Here is a 20,684-nt window from a genome sequence, read left to right on the forward strand (position 1 = left end):
GACCCAGAGATGACAGATTGACCCGAGATGTTCATATGATTCAAGCCAACAGGGTCCTTTCCTGAGACTTCTCAAGCTGGAGCTGGAGGAAAAGGCTGTGTAGCTGGGGCTTTCCAGCCAGGCTGGGACCACCACACAGTGAGGGAGACGCCTGGCACGGAACGCAAGGAGATATCAAATCCGTGGCCACGTCAATGCTTTCCAATATGTCCCCTCTATCACTTAAACCAGAGGCAGCCAAGTTTCTGTCACTTGCCACCAGAGAGTTTGAATTATGACACCTTGCTGTGCCCATCCCCCCACATCTGCCTCTGCTTTGTGACTCATCTGTCCTCTCTCTTGCCTGGCCAAGGCACCAGGCTTTCTCCCATGCTGTAGGGCCAGTGTCCCCTCCTCCAACACCCATCTCTACCAGGCTCTCCAGAGCTGCTGGGTAGAGCCTCCCAAAAGCTCAGTGCCCAGCCCCCATCACCCAGGGGCTGGGTGGCCAAGCTGAGTTAAGCTAGAAAGAACAGGAGAGTTCAGGAAGGAACATGTGTCTCAGCTAACAGGGCAGGGTAGACTGTGCTGGAACGGTGGAATAAGCTGAATGCTGTCTGAACAGGGGCATGGTGTGACTCCTTCCGAGAGATCAGAAACGCCACAGAAAGGACAATGAGGTAGAAGGTACTAAGAACCAGGAGGCAAGGCTCCAGGCTTCATTCTGTCATGACCGGTAAATTCAAGACCTCTGCCAGTCCTCCCAGATCCCACATTCCAAAACATCATGGTCTCTTCTCCTGTCTGCCCGGATCCAATGGACGCTGGTCTTCCTTCCTCTGGCAAGCTCCTGCCAGCTCAGGATCCTGCCAGGATGCCCAATGCCCACAGCCTCATCTCCAGATCTAGTCTTGCTATGAGCCCAGCTGCAGCGGCCCTGAGCCGTCACTAAACTGAGCAGACCCCACCCTGCCTTCTCCGCATCAGGATTAGAGGTTAGGGAAGGGACATGAGAGCAGATTTCCTGCCGTCGCTTCCATTGGACCAGACTGAGACGAGATGAGATGGAAGGCATGTGGTGGCAGCCATGGGCGCAGTGGGGGAAGCAGGCCTGGCCACCAAACAGAGTATTGTGGACGCATGTGGGTCTGGGCAAGCTATTTGCCAACACGGGTTGCATCTCAGGCTGATGTTGGCAGAAGCCCAGGGTCGCGGCCTGCAAGACGCTGGGGAAGAACATCTACCAACCCTGTTCTCCTTAAAAGGAGAGCTCCTCCTCAAACAGGCACACGGGACACAGCCGTGGGGGTGGAGAACCAGCCAGCAGCTACCAACAAGCAGGACATAGCTTCCAGCCCAGGAGGAGTTTAGTGTTTCAAACCACACATCACAAATCATTTCCTCTGCACATTCCTTGGAAGTTTGGGGGCATTAACTTTCCATCTTATCTTTCCTAGGGTGGACGCCAGGAGCTGGCCCTAGTGATGTTTGCATTTGAACAACAGTGAGATTGGGTGTCAGCTGCCCCAGGGGCGCCGAGGAAGATGAAGAAATGGAGCAGGCTGTCTCCAGGCAAAGGAGGAGAGAAGGGCAGAATCCGGATGGTATGGAATGAACAGCAAGGGAGGAAGTGGAAAGGGGAAATGGGATTTGCTACTGCTCTATCAAGTTACAGCGTGCAAAGCTAGCTCCAGGTGATGGGCTCCTGAGTGTCACCGCCAGGGTACAAACCTCAGTTGTGCCCTCTACTTACTGTGTGACCATGTGTGAATGGGCAAACTCTCTGAACTTGAGTTTGCCTCTCAGCAAAACAGTACCTACTTCCTGGGACTGTCAGGGGCACTGAGTGAGATGACAAGCGACCCTTGGCCCAGCACCTGGTACACAGCAAACACTCCATCCAATCCGGACACGATTATCATTCTGCCAGAACTTCTGTGAAATTTGGTTACAGGTAGGTGGCAAAGCCTGGGTTCTGGTCTTTCTGCTGATCTCAACAGATGGGTTTTGAATAGGCAGGCTTACCTGAGTCACAGATGACCCCTCTACCTTGACCTATGAAATCCAGAGCTCTAGAAAGGCAGACAAAAGCGCAGCATCAACATTTCACCTGCTATTGCCGAAGTGATAAATAATTAGAATATTACTTAAAGATATGCAGATATCTAGGTTGGCTAACCTTAAACCATTGGAAATCAGTGTTAAATTTGTCCTAGTTTTTCCTCGGGCTTGCGTCTTCTGTAAAGGGGATCTGTGCCTGCGTTATATATATCAGTTGAAAAAAAAAAAAAAGGTTCTGCTGCTTTAAAAAAGAAAAAAGTTTGAAATCCAGCATCCTAAATAAGAGCACCTCCAGATACAGGTCTGCACCTCTGAGACCTACTTCAAGTCATTTGTCTCCGGAGGAGACGCCTCTTTGAGAGTCCTGAGCGTCCAGTGGGTTGAGACCAAACCCAGGGAATTATCGCTAAAGAAACCCAAGCCCCCCTTCGGATACGTGTTGGCGGTAAACACTGACTGTATGATGTAACTATTTCTTTTGTTTTAAGAGACACTCCTTTCCTACCACTGAGGCATTGCTGTCAATTTAACAAAACCAAAATTGAGTTCATGGAGAGAAAAGGGCCTCTTCCACTTCAAGGACTACAACCTTTGAAAATGCATTTAAAAGAGAGTAAAGTTTTTTTTAGATGTGAATAGCCAGAGACCCAGCGAGGTGTAGGAAAGGTGACCCTGCCAGAGGGCCTTCCCAAGACAAGGTTCACTCAGGTCAGCCGGCAGTCCGTCGCAGGTAAGAGGCAAGGGTCACCCTCTGCCCTCCTCCGCCCTGGCCCTGGCACCCTGGAGCCCTGACAGGTGACAACTTACTTGCAAGAGTAAGCAGCCCCCTCCTCGGGCAAGGGAGTGAGGAGGGGTTGGAGAGGCCAGTCGGTAAGAAGCAAAAGAAGAAACCTTCCTTAAGAAAATTACAATCTCCACTTACGGGCTAGGCTTGCCATCCAGCCAGAGGGCTAACTTTTTTTTAAAGGAATTTATTGGGGCACCTGGGTGGCTCAGTCGGTTGTGCATCCGACTCCAGCTCAGGTCATGATCTCATAGCTCATGAGTTCGAGCCCCACGTCAGGCTCTGTGCTGACAGGTCAGAGCCTGGAGCCTGCTTTGGATTCTGTGTCTCCTCTCTCTGCCCCTCCCCTGCTTGTGTTCTGTCTCTCTCTGTCTCTCAAAAATGAATAAATGTAAAAAAAAAAATTTTTTTTTAAAGGAATTTATTGGAAGGATACAGGGTCGCTCACTGAATCAAAGGCAAAAACCAAAATGTATTATGCCTTGGGAAGGACGGAACTAGGTGGCTCCTGGAAATGCTAACTGGTGGCTTATCTTTCTAGAATGTGGGGAGACGGAGGTGGCCTCCCTCACCTTCCCCTGCCCCAGCTTTGGGCAGAGTGATTGACAGGTTCTCCCAACCATATCAAAGGAAGAGGGTGTAATTCAATTCCCCCATGGGAAAAATCACACTTCGGTTTTGACAATTTATCGTTTATGTGTCTTTTTCTTGTGAGAAAATAGCTTTTAGTCAAACTCCCAAACCAGTGAGAAAAGTTGGGCACTCTATCAAAATAACAGCAGAGGGGGTGGAGGAGAAGGTTCTTTTTATCTCCTTCCATCTTAATACATACTCTGGATTAGATGCTGATTTATTTGGCACTAAGGGCTGCTGTTAATCAGTTATATGTCAGCAATCATTTCCAGCGACATTTAAATTATAAAGCGCGGTGGGATTAACTGCACTTTTGCAAATTACCTCTTTATAAAAGTATGAGTAAACCTGATGTGCACCCCAGGGGTGTCATCACCCCCTGTCTACATTTGCTGTGATTCTGGGGATTATGACAAGGTTTGGTTTGAGCTGATGAATTCGGTAGGACGTGTTTAACAAAGCATCTTGAGAGACCTGGGATAGCCCAAGCCAGTTTCCAAAGTGACAACCAAAGACTTGTTAGCAGGAACCCCAGCTGAACTTGGGGACGGTGCCTGTCCTCCTGCCTAGCTGGTCCGGGCACGCAGCTGACCCTTTGCAGAGCACACACTGCTGAAGGCCTCCCTTGTCTGGAAGGTCTCCGGCCATCTGTCCCTTCAGTGAGGATTAGAAAGTTCAGAGCAGGGGCGCCTGGGTGGCGCAGTCGGTTGGGCGTCCGACTTCAGCCAGGTCACGATCTCGCACTCCGTGAGTTCGAGCCCCGCGTCAGGCTCTGGGCTGATGGCTCAGAGCCTGGAGCCTGTTTCCGATTCTGTGTCTCCCTCTCTCTCTGCCCCTCCCCCGTTCATGCTCTGTCTCTCTCTGTCCCAAAAATAAATAAATGTTGAAAAAAAAAAATTAAAAAAAAAAAAAAAAAAAAAGAAAGTTCAGAGCAGCAGGAAGGGGAATTATCAGTCCTTAGGGTCCTAACAGGCTCCAGGAATTGTTTTTGGTTTTTCTGGGACTTCCCTCTTGATTATATAAACATTACTAGGAAACAACAAAACAAAAATTAGGAAAATACTGAAGAAAATACTGAAGAATACTGAAGCAAAGCCAAAAAATGAAATTACCCACAACCTTACAGCCCAGGACCACCAACAGCATTTTCAGACCCTGGCTTTAGGCTTCCCCTGAGGACATGGGGGAGGGCATGCTCATGTGTGTTCACCTATGCTGTTGTCAGTGCTTTCCAGGAAACAAATAGGGGATAAATAACTAAACATATGTGCATAATTAGGGTCATAATATATGCCTATTTTCACATCCTGCATTTTTCACTTAACCGGATATTGTGTTTTCCCTGTGCCATTCTAGTCTTCAAAAATAACATTTTGGGGCGCCTGGGTGGCTCAGTCTGTTAAGCATCTGACTCTTGGTTTTCGCTCATAATCTCACAGTTCGTGAGTTCAAGCCCTGCATCTGGCTCTGTGCTGACAGTGCAGAGCCTGCTTGGGTTTCTCTCTCTCCCTCTCTCTCTCTCTCTCTCTCTCTGCCCCTTCCCCGCTTGTGCTTGCTCTCTCTCTCTCTCTCAGAATAAATAAATAAACATTTAAAAAGTTTAAATAACATTGTGATAACATGTGCTTTGGTTTTAAACATGACGCAGGCCCTTGGTGAGGACCTCTGCGGCACACATCACGGTACGTGGCCCTGGTTAGCTCACCACTAGACCCTGATCATGGCTTATACCTTGTCCTTGTGTCTCCACTTCACTTTTTCCTGTTCCTGAGTCAACTTCCACGTGTGTGTGCATATTTCTGCATTTTTACTTCTGTGCATTTATACTTTTCGTACTCCCATTTCCCCACATTACTCATGTGGTGAGGTTTTTTTTTTTTTTTTTTTTTAGTTTCTTTCTTTTAAGAGAGAGTGCGTACGAGTGGGGGAGGGACAGAGAGAGAGAGGGAGAGAGAGAGAGAATCCCACTCAGGCTCCACACCGTCAGCGCAGAGCCCCATGCAGGGCTAGAACTCACGATCCGTGAGATTATGACCTGAGCCAAAACCAAGAGCCAGACGCTTAACCAACTGAGCCACCCAGGCACCTCTTAAATTCTGTTTTTAAACCTCACCTGAATGACAAACGAATATTACATTATATGGTGGTACCCTATTTTGCCTCTCCAATACCCAATTTGGGGACACTGGGTTGTTTCTAATGTCTAGTATGATAAATAGTGCCGGAAAGAACATCTTGTCCCATGAAACTTTATGTTTGTCTCTAATGTTTTCTGGAATCTTTGGGAAATTAATTAAAACTTTGGCTCAGTTCTATGTTAGGCTAAAAGGCTGTCACTGCTGCCCGCCCTCAGCCCACTTAGTGGATACTGAAATTCTCACTGAAGTGACAAGGGGTTTCTGTTTTGACAGGATGCTTCCAGTGACAGAGCGCTCACTACCAACTGCTCACATTTGGGCATCACAAACAAGGTCCTTCCTTTGATCAAAACAGAATTTAGTGCTACAAATCAGGGACATGGAGAACTAGTTAGTTCTTTCCCATGGGTTCTTCACATAGTCAGACATGTCTCTACCCCTTCCTCCTCCATTCTAATGAACTTGAGTCATTAGAGTTTCCTTCTGGGGGCACCTGGGTGGCTCAGTTTTTTGAGCATCTGACTCTTGACCTTGACTCGGGTCATGATCTCACAGTCGTGAGATCAAGCCCCCTGTTGGGCTCTGCGCTGGACATGGAGCCTGCGTGGGATTCTCCCTCTCCCTGTCTCTCTCTTCCTCTCTCTCTGGCCCTCCCCCACTCTCCCTTTCTCAGAAAACAAAGAATTTAAGAGTTTTCTTCTTCTGAGGAAGGGTGGGGGAAACCCCTCCCCATCATGGGCTCTTTCCTCTGGATCCCCCCTGGTGCCTTCATCCCTCCTAGCCTTTGCAGGCATTCTGCAATTCATATGTATTTAGGAGAATAAGTCTTGAATGCACTCTAACTGATAAGGTGTAGATGTACCACAGCTACACCCTGGGGACAGCTGTTGCATCAGGGTTGAGCTCACCTGCCACCTTTGCAGCCCGACCATCCTGGTCCTTGGCCCTGCTCCAGCCCTCAGGGGCTGTGTGACTTTGGGCACGTTCCTGAACTTCTCTAGGCCACCTATGTTGTAGGAGGAACGAGGTGAGATGACACACGTGCAGAACTCACAGGGGGCAGCACAGGGTCTGCCCTAGGTGCTGCGTAGACCACCCCGGTGGTCGGATTCCAGCATCGAATTCTCCACCCGGCAACTGCGAGACGACACAGAAGACACATGCCATTCAATGCCCCCCTTAGATCCTACAGGGACAAACTCTCTGGTCCCAGTGGAACGAAGCACCCAGGGTTTCCAGTGTGCCCACAGGTTGCCATATGGTGGGGAAGAGCGTGATGAGGAGCTCACCAGACAGTACCGGTGTGCTTGGACCTGTTTATCTGGAGCATCCCTGACAGGGACACAGGGGCTGTAAGTCAGACAGGCCCAGTAAGTAGGGAGGCTTCAGGCATGGCTGGTTTCAGGTCACCTGCTCAGCTCTGCTGCTGAGATGCTGACCAGACACACACACACACACACACACACACACACACACACACACCCTTTTCAGCAGGCGACTCCCAGATCCAGGACCTAAAGACCTGGGATCAGCTCTGGAAATGGAACAAATAAAAGCCCAAAAACAAAAGAAAATAAAGAAGACAGGTCTTGGTTTAGCCTTCCGAAGTACGTGGCATTCTGCATGCTGCTGTGATCTGGTCAGAAATGAAGATGTTTGCAGGCTGGTTACAATAAGATTTGGGGAAGGGAATGAAAGAATGGCTGGAACCACTCTGCAGCTCTGATGAGAAGACCTACCGCTCCCATCATCCCCAGTTCTGATCCAGCGGCACCTAAGAGCTGTACAAGAGGCAGCTCAGAGGGAGAACCGAGGGCCTGGGGCTTCCCTGTTCTCCAGGAAGCCCCCAGGCCCACAGCTCGGGTGACAAGGGGACGAGCAAGTCGGGAGGGTGGAGAGCTGCCTAAATTTCATTAACTCAGAGCCTCTGGATGGAGCTCGTAAGATGTCTGTGAACCAAGCGTTGAAATACCTTTCATTGTTTCAAGCACTGATGATCATTTTCTCTCCCTGCTGCATTTATAGTCGTCACTGCTGCTAAGATGCCTGTTTCGTTATGGTCCGTGCCTCACCAGGGTAACTAGAGTCCAAGAGAGGCCTTGTGCTGCACGCCCCAGTACATCCAGTACATCCAGCACAAACCAGTACAATGTGCCTTCGCACGGCCATTCCTTCTGGGCAGAAGACCTGTCTCTGTCCTGTCCATTGTGTAAACTCCTATTCATCTTTTGAAACCCTTTTCAAAGGCGTTGAAACTGAGAAACCTGGGAGTCATGCGTTTCTGACAGCTCTCCTTCTGAGCCTACAACCAGTTCCCACTGCCTCTACCTCGGGGATCGCTCCCCTCCCTCCCACCCTCACCGCACTGCCGACAGGCCTCAGCACCTGTCCCCCAACACGGCCTGCCACTAAGTACCAAGTACTGGACCAGGTATGTCACAAACACTTCATCCCTCAGCAGCCCTGTGGCACCCACCCGAGATACGGGCAAACTGTGAGCGTGCAGATCCACCACTAACTTGTTCCGCGACCTTGGGCAGTTTGCTCCCTCCCTCCTTGGCCTCAGTTTTCTCATGTATAAATGGGGAGCTTACATGACACTGTCTTTAAGACCGCTTATAGGTCTAAAACTGGATACTTCAGTTTCTTCCTGAAAAAAAAATCCCTGTAGTGGGCTGGTGTTTTCAGTTTTATATTTGGAACTGTGAATGTTTTAAGGGGAACATTGATCAAATGGACTCCATGATGCATGCCAGCAGGGCCTCCAGAAAGCAGATTTGAACTAAACACAGAACCTCTTCGAGGGGCGTGTTGCAACTGAATTTACAAAATAATTTCCTAGGCCTGCACTCCTGAGCGATGAAAGGGCACAGGCCTTAGAAATAAGAAGACCCAGGTTGAAAAATGGCTCTGCCACCTATGATGACCACCTTCTTGAGTTTTCTGGGCCTCAGGCTCCCCCTGGAAAATGGAGATAAAGTAAACAACCGCAGAGGACTGCGGTGAGAAATGAAGCACACGGTGTTTGTAAAGTGCTTGGAGCAGCACTGGCCTGTGTAAGTAGCTGCAGTTATTACCATTATCATTATCACTGTCACTTTTAGCAGAACGACAAGGTCAGGGGTCAGTGGGAGGGTGCCCCTGCCCATGCAAAGCCTCTTTGGTGATGAAACCACCTCCGGACAGACCACGAAAGGTATCTGCCAGCATGGGCAGACCTTAATGCCAAAGGCCAGACCCACCTTGAGGCTTAAGTCAAGTAAGTCACCCAAGGCGCTCACCCACTTTTCAGAACCACAACTTGAAGGAATCGCCTGATCCTGGGGGCCGTCGATGGCCTTCCCTCCTTGAGGGTGTCCACACGGAGACAACACGACCCTCTCTGAAAAACAGGGAAAGGTCTCCACGCGTGGTGGCCGGCTGTGTCCTGAGCTACTGAGGCAGAGAAGCCCGGTGGGTGTGGGAAAGCAGGGCAGGTATTAGCTGTGCCGCACCGGGTGCCACAGAGGCTGGGCCACCACATGGATACCGGGGCCCTGTACGAACTCAGAAGAGCACTTGCCCCAAGAGACAGAACGCAGCAGCAAGGTGAATTTCCACGTTACACATTATCTTCGAAACTCATCTCCTTAATTCAGAAGGATTGAAAGTCAAATCTCCTTTTCCGGTGTCTCTGAGAGCCCTCGGACAGGGGTTCTTTCCTCAAAGGGGAGAAATAAAATTAAAACCTTGCCTTCTCCTGCCAAAGCCCATACTTTCTTCCATTCAGGAGCCCCGCTGACCATATTCCCCCAAATACCCTTAGAAAATCAAGTCTGCTGTGCCAGCAGGCGATGACAGACACCTGGCAGGTGAGGTCAAGGCTACTTCACCCGGGCACTTTGTGACCCAACCAGGTATCTCCATGTTTGGAAGAGCTTCTCTCCCTCTGCCCTTTTCTTAAAGACAATAACAGTAACAGCACAATCCAAACTTTGTTTTGTTGGAGGTCAGTCTGTTTACTGAACAAAGGTCTAGGTTTGGGAATACCTGGGCACTGTGGATAAAGAAGGATGTGGAGTTCTGTGGGCTTTTATTTATTTACTTATTTAGACAGACAGAGAGAGAGAGAGAGCTCAAAAGCAGGGGAGGGGCTGAAAGAGAGGGAGAGAGAGAATCCCAAGCAGGCTCCGAGATATCAGCACAGAGCCTGACTCGGGGCTTGAACTCATGAACCGTGAGATCATGACCTGAGCCAAAATCAAGAACCAGACACTTAACCGAATGAGTCACCCAGGTGCCCCTGGAGTTTTTGGTTTTTTAAAGTCTTGGGAGCTTTGCTACCAGGCCAGGGGGCTCACAGCCCCAGGATCACGTCAGAATCACCTGGGCAGCCTTAAGAAATACCAATGCCTGACTCCATGCCAGGCAATGAAATTGGAATCTCTGGGCATGTGATGGAGGGCAGATAAATCAACCAAACCCTGGCTCTCCCGATATCAGGTGACAGGAACAGTTACAGCCTTCCCCACCCATATAACAGGGGAAGCAATGTGCCAACCTCATAGGCCCATTGCAAAGATTAAATAAGTCAGCTCATGGGAAATGCTTAATAGCATGCGCCCAGCTCTTCCCAAGACCGTGAGGGGGATGAGTGCTAATACTGGGCTGTGTGCAACACCTTGACATCATCGCATAGGTGGGAAGCTCTCTCAAGCTCAGCAGTGTAAAGCGGGGGCCCGTGCCTGAGTCCCAGTGTCCTCACCTGTGAAATTGGGTAATAACCCCCAGAAAGTCATTCCGAAGATTAGGTGACACGAGTTATGGAAAGTTTAAGACACGCACGGCCCAGTGTGCACCAACACGCGTTGGCTCTCACTGTTGCAAAAGGTGATGTACCACCTGGAAGTGCCCCATTATGGAGATGCTGGGTTGAGGGACTGGCCAAAGGTCACCAACTGAGAAACAGAACACCCAAGATTTGAACCTCAGACTGTCTTTTCTCCAAAGTCCACATTTCCCCTCCTTGTCAATCTCCGCTCTTACAGTGGGTTGGTCGCTTCTTGCACAAGAGCTTCAGCCCTCAGGCTGGCATTCGAGGCCTTTGAGGTTGGGCCCCAACCAGCCTTCCCAATGCTACCTGCACTCACATCCGCTGTTCCTGGAATGTGCACTGCGCACCGTCGCCCTGGGGCCTCAAGTCCTACTTCTGTGCATGCCTCTTCCAGAGCCTGGTCCAGACGCCTGCCCCGCAATGATCTGCCTGCCAGCATGTGCTTCTCCCTCCGCTGAGGTCCCTTGTCAATTATTTTAGTGTTTCGGATACATTGCGTGTCGCTTACAGGCATATCTGTCCTACTGGACTGTGGGCTCTCAGGACTGGAATTTGTCCTTATTTCTGTTCTGGCCGCTGCCTCCAGTAATCCAACCTAATGCCTTCGGTTTTCGAATGGGGGTTGAGGGAAACATGTTGTCATAAACTGACCCATCTGATTCACAAGAGATGTCACAGACATACTTAACACTATTAATTTTCCGTGAGGTTTGGCTGTGAGGCATTTGGCAAACTGTCCATGATGAGTATTTGACAGCCAGTCATGCTGGGAATTCGGGGCGGCAGATGGGTGTGGTTGGCAGCATATGGCTGAGTGTAGGTTCGGTGTTTATGCATTTTTACAAACTATGACTTTATATTTAAGCGTAAAGAAGGGAAAGAATTCAAAATTAAGTTGTGCATTTTGAGGAGTTGTGTTCATGCTTTTAAATGAGAAGCAAGTTTAGGGATACAGACAGGATCGCTCTCTGGGACCATCATGGAGGGGAAAAGCTTTGAATGTTCTTGCCCTAGAATGACCTCTGGTGCTGATAAGGGGCCTACGTGATTGACTGAGTCCCTATATTTTCTGGATTCATTTGACAGACAGATTCTAAACTCTTTCCAATAAGGAACACATTGCCCCATAGGATCTGGGCTCTGGGGGGAAAAGATTAGATTCCATTTGTTTTACAGAAATACATCCAGATCTCAGCTACCTTGTAACTCCAAGAGGGATTATTAAATCTTGGCTTTTGGAGATCAGCCTATACAACAACTGCCTTGTTCTATGGATTGGGAGAGTGAGCCCAGGAAGGGCAGTGACTTACCCAAGGTCACTACCCAAGGTGGGTAGAGCTGGGACAAGGATCCTCTTCTCTTAGTTCAGGGACTACCTCCCTGCACACACTGTGCTGTGTAACTGAATGTAGGCATGGCTGGGGTTGGGAAAGACCCTGAGCCATCTTGGGAGGAGGGGTTTGGATACAGAGCCACATGAACCCTTCGTCCCATCTCTCCTGGGTCAAGCAGGTCAGAGCTGGAGGGGCATTGGAGAATGTCTAGCCCTGTGTGTGTGTTCCCAGGCTGGAAGGAGGAGGCAGTGAGCCAGGAGCAAGAAAATCCCAAACCCAATAATGTTGAAGGTGCTAATGACATTTGGGGGGGGGGGGGAGCCTTTGGGAAGTAATTAGGGTCAGATGAGGTCACGAGGTAGGATCCTCAGGATGAGAGCCACGCCTGGATAAAAAGAGGAGGAGACATGGAGTGTTGCTCAATGCTCTCTACCATATGAGGACACAACAGGAAGACGGCCATCTGCAGGCCAAGAAAAGTGCTCTCTCCAGGTCCTTGATCTGCTAGGGCCCTGATTTTGGACTTCCAGCTGCCAGAACTGTGAGCAGTCAATATTTGCTATTTAAGCCACCCAGGATATGGTAACTTGTTATAGAAGCCTGAGCTGAAACACTAATCTCATACAACCTCTTCATTTTATAAATGAATAGACCGAAGCCAGACAGGGTAAGTGACTTTTTCAAAGCCACACAAGACCCAGGACATTCAGCCAAACCACACGTTTGTCTTTTTGCCCCACACCCTTGCTAAAGGGTCAGAAAATTCTCCACCCTTATGGGTACATCCAGAAAAGGCTAGAACCATTCCACACATCCTCTGAGGCGTTAGAATGCTCAAGTCAGGAGGACTTGAAAGATTTCCTGTTTTTAAAAAACTCAAATCGAAAAGTGCTGTCATTTTCCTTAAATACATTCTTTTGAATAAAACATCTATTCTTGATGCCAGCAGCAGGCTTCGAAACATGTTCAAGATGACATGATTGATAACAAGAAGGCTTTTTCAAGATGTTTCTAATTTCATCTTCCTGGTTAAAGAATGCGAACTTTCTCACATGATGTATGGTCTAATAAGAAGGTGTGCTTGAACCAAAGTTATTTATTTATGCTTCCATCTTAGACAGATGAATATTAACTACTGAGAAAATTGTAAAGCCAATTAGTAAAAGCTGAATAACGTCCATATGAGAATGTGAGCACAGAAACACCAGTTACTTGGCTTCCAAATGCGGAGCCACAGACATTCCCTGCCTTCCTCTGGGAGGCAGTAGCCCTGCAGGGCACAGTGGCCCCTCCCCACCCCCCCACCCCAGTGCCCTTGGGTTGGCCTTGATGACGCCCAGTCTGAGAGCTCATTCTGGGATGCACAAGGGAGGGGCACCCGTGCCGCTGAATTTCCTCCACGCAGGAGCTGCAGAAAAATCACACTGCTCAGCCACTGACCCCCAGCACCACAGGCAGATGAGTGAGAACAAAGAGAAGCTCCAGAGATGAGCTCTGCTCTCCTCTGCCTCCAGGAGGGAGTCTGCAGTGGGGGAAATGGGGGTCACAAGCTGTCTCACCCACTCATCTCCTCCTACTCTGGTCTGGTCTGCTCTTCACGAAGAGCTTGCTCCCAGGACCTGGGCGTGCTACGAGTATTTACTGAGCACCCACGATGTGCCAGGCACCAGAAACACAAAACAGACACAGTCCCTGCTCTCATGGGGCTTCCAGTCCAGAAGGCAGTGAGACAGCAGTATTGCAATACCCGGGGACCCCGTGAGACAGCTCTGAGGCAGGCGGGGACAGTGTCGTTCCGCACCCCCTTGCACACCCCTCTCATGGCTGAAGCTGAGAAAGGGAGGGGGAGGGGCTGACAGCAGCTTCCAACATTAACAAAAGGTTAATTTATCCAACACGTGCTGCAAATGTTGTGTTGTGCTTCCAGAAGTGCAGAACAAACAACCTGAGATTTCACTTGAAGGCTGTAAATTATTCTTTCCCCCAGCACCCTGGGCACCAATCTGTCATCCTGCGTTTCCTCGGTCCATTGCTAATTTTTAATAATTTCTTGACAACTGCTTGCTCCGTATTAACATCCCAATACCACGTTGCAGTTCAAGAAAGCAGTGTAGCAGGACACCCCCCCTTCAGTCATCCCCTCAATGCCCCGCCTATTTAGCCAATGATCAGATCTGCCCACAGACTGACCTACATGCTTTTTTCCATTACAAGCACCCTGTCTTTAAAGGAAAAGGCCTTTCTCCAACCTGAACCACCAGTGGTAATTAAAAACCCAGCAGAGCTACCATTTCGCTCCGTCCCCTGACTCTCCTTGTCTTGTCTGGGGCCCTCACTAAAGTATGGGAATGAATTTTCCATTAAGGATCCCTTGCCTGCTTGATGAGTCCCAGATGATACAGTGGACTCTGCAAGAAGGAACAGAGATCAGACCTAGGGTTGTAGACTCCTAGCCTATCTGAACGGAGAGGAACCTTGGGGCTATTCCCATCCTAACCCTTGATTTTTTTCTCCCTTGTCCAGAGAAGGACAGCGCCTCCATCCACAGAGGAATGTCACACACACAAGAATGTCAGGCCTGGGGCAGGAACACCGCTGTTGGCCATTACTAGATCACTCTGACCAAAGCACACTGCTACTCCCCATTCAGCCGTGTCCACCTCCTCGCCCCAATTCATCTTCCTGGGATTTAACACCCTAAATAAACTACATGAAATTCCCAGCAGCTCGTTAAGAATCCAGTCCCACGTGTCCGATGGAAAACACTAGCAATTGTGAACAAGGCGTTTGCACGTTTGATTATGTATAGCAGTTTCTAAGCCCCCTCTGGACTAAAATCTCTGGTGTTCCAGAGGAGAGTACATGGAATTTCAATTTCTCCCTGGGCTTAAGTACAGAATGTGCAAAGTCACAAACTGCTTTTCATGGCCAAATTGATTAGCTTCTCTACATCCTCACCTAAGGAAATGCAAGGGGTCTGAGCGCTCAGTTTCAGCACAGAATCTATCCTTAAGTTAAATGCAAACGTTGTTCGTCATTACTCAGCTGGCTCTTCTTTGAGAGGAATTTCATTGTAATACGATTGGACAAACCCGTGGAATAATATTAAAACCATAAACTATATAGAAGTACATATGATGGCAGGCAGAGGGGATAAGTCAGGAACTCTGAAAAGTTATTATCATGCTCCAAATTGAGTGTCACAGCATCTAACTACAACTCATAATGTTAACTCTCAGACTCTTTAGACATCTTTATTTCTTGTCGGGGAAGTTATCATTTGTCATGTTGGACCGCCTGAGTATCCATTTTATATCAAAGACAACAAAAATATGTAATTTTATATGTTCCTGTACCCATCATTTTAGCACAAAAGGACTTTATACTCAAATTAATACACTTGTGCAGAATACTAGTTTTGAAAACCACAGCACAGCAGTAAATGAAGAACATTACATGACACATGCAACTCCCTCTGCCATTTTTTTTAGATAAGACAGAAGGAGAGGAAAAGGGAGTGTGTATCATTATAAGTCACTTCCTAAAGTGTAGAAATCTCCTTTTCATCACTGTCATTTGGTGATCAGCTTCATTAACATGTAATTATCTGTTAGTGGGAGGTGAGACTTTTTTTTTTCTGTCATAGAATTTGCAAAGAAATATACCAGCCCCACCCAAGTTCCTGGTGCCCTGCGGGTCTTCTGGATTTGGGCTTTGGTGGTGCATCAGGACCAGAGAAATGGGGTAATGAGGAAATAAGACAGAGAAAGACAAACACTGTATGTTGTCACCCACATGTGGAATCTTAAAAAGCCGAACTCATAGAAACAGAGACTAGAATGGTGGTTTCCAGGGGCTGCAGAGTTGGGGGAAGTGGGGAGATGTCAGTCCAAAGGTACAAACTTCAGTTATAAGATGAGTCGGTTCTGGGGATCTATCGTACAGCATAATGATTAGAGTTCGCAAAACTGTATTGTACACTTGAAAGTTTCTAAGAGAGTAGCTTTTAAATGTTTTCATCACAAAAAGAAACGGTAATTATGTGAGGTGATGGAGGTGTTAACTAACCCTATTGTGGTGATGATTTCACAACATAAACATGTATCAAATCATTACGTACACCTTAAATTTACACCATGTTGCATGCCAATTATATCTCAGTAAAGGGGGGGGGGGGGGGGGGGGGTAGGTTGTTTTTTTAAGAATATACAGAGGTGAGAGTCACATGACAAGGCTAAGTGAACAAATGAGGTCGAGGTAGGCACTGACCTTAGAGAACTTACTTCTACTAGTTCCACCACAGTCCTATAACTTGTGGTAGCTTACCTAATACCTTCCTGAGCCTCTTATTCCTCATTTGTAAACCCAGGATAATCACATCACCTCCTTCATAGCAGTGCGGAAGTAAATGACTGGAAAACCTTCATCGACAGCCGGGATCATAGTAAGTGCTCAATAAATGTTAGCTGTTCATCCCTTGCTAACACCTGAGAAATTCTTTCCTTATGTCTCTTAATCTCTCTTTAATACCTTCTCCTTTTGCCTTCCAAGCATGAAAGTACTCGAATTTCATGAAATTGTTGGGTCGAAATCTACATGCCTTGTTGATTTCACTCACGGTTCCAAATTGCCCCTTCAAAAACACTAGTATATTTTGCATTTGGCATTCACACAATGCTGACAAGAGAAACCAATAAGTAATTTCAAGACCATGAGAAAGTGTGTAGAAGCTTCCGAGGTGTATTTATTTTCGATCAAAGAAAATAGTCATCTTGATAGCTAAGAGAGGTGTTTCTGTATAAACGGAAATAAACTATTCTTGCTCACATAACTCAAAAACATAGAATAAATGGGGTGACAATGCCAATGCCCCCCCCCACGTCTCTCCATTCACTCCTTTGTCCTGACCTTGCCTATATCTCCCTGAAAAACTAAAGGCATTAACCAAGCTCATGAATCATCCCTTACCATCCCCTTGAGCTGGTCCCACCTCCCCTCCCTCCCTCATTTCACAGCTCAAAAGAGGCTCTCAACTTCCCACAGACCAGTCACTCCGTGTGTGTCTGGACTCTAGCCTCTAATCTGTCTTCAAATTTTCACACGTCCAATCTTCCCTCCCTGGATCATCCATTCTGCACCACCCACCACCGCCTCACCCCCTGAGCGTTCCCATCAGTGCAAAAGCACGCTCCTAAGTCTCCCATCTGGGGACAAGAACGCTGTCTCCTGACCCCAGGCTCCCACCTGCTTCACTCAGGAGATGTCCTCATGTCAGTTCCGCTCCTATTGCTTGTCTGTCAGCAACTCCCTCCACTGGGGCTTCTGCGCCCACCCCTCCACGGAAACTGCCCCCTCTGAAGTCACCCGGACCTCCTCCCCTCCACTCAGATCTGAGAGCTGGCATGCCCCGGGTCCCGCCCTCTCTCCCTATTCCCTCAGCACGTACCACACCTGAGCAAGCAGACCCAATGGCTTCAACTACAAGCACCCGCTATGCTGCGTGGTGGCCTTTTCTGGTCACTGGAGCATGCTCAGCTCACACAGGAGACCGGAAGCCCCGGGGAGTTAGCACTTCCTCGAAGCAGCCCTTCACCCATGACTGCCAGGATCCAGGGGATATATAGCCCAGCTCCCGCACCTTTTGTGGGGGATAACCTTGAGGCATATTTTACAGTATCTACTAGAACTCCCAGGCTAGGTTGAGCCCCAGTGTGATTGATTATTGGTCAGAGGTTGCTATGGACTGAATTGTGCCCTCCCAAAATTCCTATGCCAAAGCCCTAATCCTCTCTCACTCTCTTTCACTCTCCCCAGCCCCGACTAGGTGAGGCCACAGCAAGGAGACAGTCATCTGCAACACAGGAAGAGGAGCTCCACCATAACCTGCTCGTGCTGGCCCCTTGATCTCAGGTGTCCAGCCCCCAGAACTACAAGAAATAAATGACTGATGAGCAAGCTTCCCCCTCCCCGCCCCCGCCATCTGTGGCATTTTATTATGGGAGCCGGACTCATACAGGCGTTATATGATTAGAACTGACAGACACCGAAGCCGGCTGATTCAAGGGCGAGGTCCAGGCTGGAGATACAAACCCAGGAGGCCTCAGCACACGGACAAGTTAGTACAACAAAAGGGGGGTAATACACTTCCTACCTCACAGGTGGCTGTGAGGACTGAAATAGATACTTCACATGGCCTGCTTAGCACTGTGGTAGGACACGTATGAAAGCTTGGTAAATGGGACTGTTACCTGCAGAAGATCACACAAGGATATGCTCTTGGAATCACAGAATTTTGGATAGATGCTCTAGCTCAAAAACCTTGATTTGTAGCTAGGGAAACTAAGCTAAGCCAAGATTATTGACTTGCCTGGCATTTTTCTACCATTAACGACTGTTTTTTTTTTTAAGATTTACAGACCCAGCCATAAAGGAGGAAGGTGAAGTTTAACTGTACCTTGATATTCAATTAGACAGAAGGGTACCAATAAACCTTGGAAATGCCAACGCCAAAGAGCACTCTTTAGTCCTGATTTTGTGACTCCTTCTTCATCCAATGCTGCTGGCCAGTCTCCCAATTTGGTTTCCATGAAATGATGCTCTCTCGATTTCCTGGAGAGAAAGAGAGGGAAAGAGGAAACATTAAAAGGCAAAAGGGAAAGTGACTGGGGTTGCATCCCCTGGAAGCAGAGCCCATGACAGGATTGTAGGGTCCTGAGTCAGTGAAGGAAGCACCACGGGGCAGGGTGGGTACCAAGAAGGATGTGACCTCAAGTGGAGACGAACCTCGTCGCCCGGGCAGCTCCAGAGCAGGAACTGCACCAGAAGTGGGTCCCACCTGGTGGAAGGAGAGCAGCTGCTCGTGCTCGCATTGGTCAGTCAATGGAATGGGCAGTCAGGGCAGTGAGGGCGCATTCCAGGGCGGGTTGTTCATAGGCAGCCCCTGTCTCACTGAGGGCGATTCTGCAGGAAGGGGGCGGCTGTGAATTAGCCTCCAACACTCACAGCAGCCAGAAGGTGGGTGCACCTGCTCCCCGGAAAGGGGATCTGGGTAGAGACCCCATTATACCCACCACGGAGACAGGGAGGGCGGAAGGAAGGACCGCTGTATTCACCGATCATCGGAGAAGTGCCCTAGAGGCTTCATTCTCATGACGGCCATCTTCCTAAAAACCCAACAAGGTCAGTGGGTAGGCGTTACTAATTCCAGCTTATTGATGAGGAAAAAGGGAGCGTTTGTCCAAAATTTCGAAGGAACAATGAAGTGACCCCCCACCCCCAGAAAACAACCAACCAATGTGAGAAAGTGTCAAATTATTCACTTTCAAAGACCAGCCCACAGGTCCCAGAAGGACCTCAAAACCTCAATTCTAGGATTAGGGAGAAGGCTTCAGACATCGATTTCCTATACTGCTTAAATTTTGCAGGCCCCAAGTTCCAAGTCTGTCAAATGGGCATGGCATTAATGGACTATGGTAGGCTGAGTAATCGTCTCCAAAGATTCCTACAGCCTACTTTTGGGAACCTGTGAATGTTACCTTACATGGCACAGGGGATTTTACAGATGTGATTAAAGTAAGGGTCTTGAGGTGGAAATTATCCTGGATTATCTGGTGAATTCTAAATGTAGTCACAAATGTCCTTAGAGAGAGAAGCAGAGAGAGACTGGCAACAGAAAAGAAGAAGGCATGTGACAACAGAAGCAGATTCAGAGAAAGAAGATGCCAAGCCTCTGGCTTTGAAGATGAAGAAGGGGCCCACGAGCCAAGGAATACTCTAGAAGCAACAAACGTAAGGAAATGGGACTCTCCTGGAGCCTCCAGAAGGAACTAGCCAATACTTTTATTTCAGCCCCGTAAGACTCTCTTTGAACTTCTGACTTCCAGAATTGAGAATAAATCTGAATTATTCCAAGCCACTGAGTCTGTGATCATCTGTAACAGCAGCAAGAAGAAAACAAATACACTGGATGTCAGTTCACTCTTAGGAAAATCATGCACCTGGCTCACAGACTAGTGCTCTCAAGGCCTGGGGCAGGGCCAGGGGGAGACGGGGAAAGGGGTTGTAGATCCAGTTCCCCTGATCCACAGCTGCTGGACTCCCCTGCCTTGCTTGGGGGCTCCCTGAGTGTTCACACTGCACAGCCTCCCCTCAGCCAGGAGCCGGGCAGGAGAAGGACTTTAGGGCACGTCTGCTGAGTGACTGAGTTCTGGGTGTTTGCAGCTCAGGTGGTCTGGGCACGAATAAAGCCAGGTTCGAGCTGGACCGGCAGCAGGAGTTGTGCACCTACAGAAAGGCGTGCAGGCCTGCAGAATGAATGAGCTCAGCCCCAATGAACAAGGCCAGCAACACTCAGGCTCCCTCAGGGCCCTCAGAGACCCAGCTGAGAGCAGGACACGGAGCCGGAGCCGAAGGAGGGGGACTGTCCACCCACCTCTGCCACCGATGTGCCCTGTGACTTCAGACAAGTCTCCCCCGACCCTGCTCGCTGGGCCCCCATCTCCCAGTCTGTGGGCAGCGTGTGAGCTGGGTGATGCCCAAGGAGCCAGCCCGCTCTGATGCTGGGTAGCCCCAGACTCCAGCCAGGCTGACCCCAGTGGACACTCAGCACTTGGAGGTTCAGAGAGTCAAAGGCTCGGGGAGAGCACATCCCAGGACCTGCAAAAGCCAGGTGAAAGAGGCAATGCCAGGAATGCACCGTCAAAATGTTTTGTCTAAAAATGGGCCGACGCAGCCTGCAACATGCCTATTGTACATGGTTCCTAAACCAACAGAGACTGAACGGAGCATGCCAGATAAATGTACAGAAACGGGAGCGGCCCACTGTGGGCAGAAAACACGTGAACTGGTTCCTAGGAGAGAAAGGTGGCTGAAAAGGGGCCCAGGGCTCTGGGGTCTTCTCAGTGACAGCACTGACCGAGAATCTTCCAAGACTCCCTCTCAAC

At 48.9% G+C, this 20,684-nt stretch overlaps 2 long non-coding RNA genes across 4 annotated transcripts in view; one reads left to right on the top strand and one right to left on the bottom strand.

The window, feature by feature from the left end:
• LOC125916400 (uncharacterized) overlaps positions 1-20,684 on the bottom strand; it is a 544,336-nt gene that overhangs the window by 305,867 nt on the left and 217,785 nt on the right. For both annotated transcript variants that reach the window (XR_007455898.1, XR_007455897.1), the window contains one exon: positions 18,197-18,351. This is a non-coding gene — a long non-coding RNA (uncharacterized LOC125916400). The remainder of the gene's footprint in view (positions 1-18,196; positions 18,352-20,684) is intronic.
• On the top strand, positions 350-18,249 carry LOC125916399 (uncharacterized). Of its 2 annotated transcripts, none has more exons than XR_007455895.1 (5): positions 350-715; positions 1,437-1,933; positions 16,112-16,186; positions 17,557-17,857; positions 18,151-18,249. It is a non-coding gene; the product is annotated as an uncharacterized LOC125916399 (long non-coding RNA). The 2 variants fall into 2 exon arrangements; XR_007455896.1 differs by having other exon boundaries at positions 354-715; positions 1,437-1,583; positions 18,151-18,241.

Source organism: Panthera uncia, assembly GCF_023721935.1.
Source record: "Panthera uncia isolate 11264 chromosome E2 unlocalized genomic scaffold, Puncia_PCG_1.0 HiC_scaffold_20, whole genome shotgun sequence".
Taxonomy (NCBI): domain Eukaryota; kingdom Metazoa; phylum Chordata; class Mammalia; order Carnivora; family Felidae; genus Panthera; species Panthera uncia.